Here is a 2,750-nt window from a genome sequence, read left to right as displayed (position 1 = left end):
AACCACTGTTAAAACTCATATGCAAAAACTGATGTCTGAGAGACCATGGAATTTCAATGGACCTATGAAGCAGAGGCACAGCTCAATTAGGAAATGTTTGGGAACCAATCAGAAAATACAACACCCTCATGTCTCAAGTTGTGACAATGAAGTTAGGGGGTCTAAACCTTCAATGCTTGGGTGTGATTGGATGGAGCAGCACCAGCAGAGCGCTATCTCTGTATTATGTGTATCACTGGCTCAGTCCTAAGACAATAGAGGCTTGCAATGTTATATGTTGGGATCCATGTTATTATTATCATTATTTATTATTATCGTGCCATTTATTCCATCGCACCTTACATGTGAAAGGAGTATGCATAACAAAAAACAAGTACAATAATCTTGAACAAAACGAGTCACCGACTGGTACAGGAGGAGAGAGGACCCTGCCGCGAGGGCTCACAGTCTACAAGTGATGGGTGAGAATACAGTAGGCGAGGGTAGAGCTGGTCGTGCAGCGGTATGGTGGAACGAGGGTTACTGCAGGTTGTAGACTTTTCGGAAGAGGTGGGTCTTTAGGTTCCTTTTGAAGGTTTCCATGGTACATGAGAGTCTGATATGTTGGGGTAGAGAGTTCCGGTGGGATGCACAGGAGAAATCTTGTATGCGATTGTGATAAGAGGGGAGTAGAGAAAGAGATCTTGGATGGATGGGAGGTCGCGTGCAGGTAAGTACCAGGAAACTAATGTTACCATTAATCAACTGCACGCTTTAACATTTGAGGCTAGAGGCTATGTTCTTGTGCAAAAAGTAGAGATCAGAAGTGCTGGCAGCATGTAAATAATGTGAGATGTCTATGCTGGTGTCCACATACTGTAACATGAAGATCTGTTACTAGATTGTTACTTGTGACCCCATAAGGGTCTACTCACACTATGCTTTGGTGTATGTACTGTAAAAGCTCCCAGCACACATGCCAAGGCGGACACAGACAGAAGATGGTCCCTATGCAATAACCTTTCATTGACCTTTGCAGTCCAATACCATAATGTACCCATTTATGTTTCTGTGATAGAAGCTGCTTGCTGCTTTAGAGGTGGAAATGGGCCACCTTACCTCTTATACCATGTATGGCTGCACAGGTTGCAACAATGTTATGTCCGCCACTGCCATAAGCAAAAGGTTTTCTTTCATTCCCATCCACTCATTCTAAAACAAAATCTCAAAGGTGTCCTTTTGCAATCCGTATTGCTGCTGTATGTTGACAAAACGTTTTTTTATTCATTGTAGATCACGCAATGCTATACAGATTCATCCAATAAAAAAAATATTAAACAACAAATATTGTGAGGAATACATCTTTTATTGTATGGAATATTTTTAAAGGTGACAACCCTGATATACAGTCAAACTGTGAATGAAACTCTTGAACATTACCATGGCCTCATATTAACCCTTAAAATCACATCTCTGATAAGGCTAATACCTACCTCTCATCAGGAACGCTTTTGGTAGACCCTATGTCTGTTAATGTTGTGATGAGACAATTAATTTAGACATTGAACCCTGTGCAAACTCACACTGCTCATGAAGAAGCAAATTGGGCTACAAGAGCTCACTAACCTCAGGGGATGCCTAGATGTGTCTTACACTTGTCATACAGCACGACTGATGATAAAAATGCAATACGCTTACAAGAAATCACGGGTATGTTCTTGAATCCATCTGATTGTGAATATGAAATGTTTTTCAATAACATCTTGTTTCGATTCTCGAAGAAGCTTTTAATGACGAAGAGTCAAAGGACGCATTTTGAATCATTTTTCCATTGAAAAGGAATAAAAGAAACATGTCTACAATATGGTGTCAGTCAGTGACTTCATTGCACCCAACATAAGTCAACTTTTAACTGTGCTCAGTTAGGAAAATAAATCTCTAACATTTTGTGGGAAAGAATAGCAAAGATCGTATTAAATTGTTAGAATAGTCAGCAAACCTGTGCTGAAGAGGAAGGCATGCAGTAATCGTACAGAAAACTACAAGAATGTTGTGTTTTGGTACCTTATAATGATGCTTGAAAGCTTGTGAAAAGTTTCGATTTTTCCATATTTCTGCATTAATTTGACCTAAATCTACATCAGATTTTTATACAAGTCCTAAAAGTAGATAAAGAGAATCAAATCAAATAATTGAGTTAAAAAAACTAAGAATTTGTCATTTTTTTATTACTGGAAATGAACCAATACCACATGTCTGTGAGTGACAAAAGACAAAACAGCTTCAACCATGTTATGTTGGTGTGTTTTCTCACATGAACTGCTGACTTCAGGTCCTTTCATGACATTCTTAATGGATTAAAGAAGTTGTCCGAAACTAACCGTGAATTTCCTACTATAGCCCCAATTCATCAAGACTGGCGAGTTTCATACTGGTCTTGATGAGGGTGCGTTCTGGAGTCAGACAATCCTGATTCATTAAGAAGTGCAAGTATCTTATTGAATCAGGAGCATTTGACAAGTAATCAGCACTATACCACAAATCTTACTCTGGAGTAAAATTTCTGGAATAAGGAATGCCAGAGCTTGTAATGAATTAGATGAGCCGTGGCGTCACACTCCCTTCCCACCTGAAACTGGGTGAAAATACTTAAAAGTCTCAAATTTTTTATGTAACTCTGAGTTGCACCAAACAATTTAGACTTTTAAAAGCAATTTGAAAAAATTGTTTTTTTAAACAGTTGCTTTCCCTTGCCATCCTGCCATGAACAC

This window comes from Ranitomeya variabilis, chromosome 4, assembly GCF_051348905.1.
Source record: "Ranitomeya variabilis isolate aRanVar5 chromosome 4, aRanVar5.hap1, whole genome shotgun sequence".
NCBI lineage: Eukaryota > Metazoa > Chordata > Amphibia > Anura > Dendrobatidae > Ranitomeya > Ranitomeya variabilis.
The sequence above is the reverse complement of the archived record's forward strand: the minus strand, read 5'-3'. Positions refer to the sequence as shown.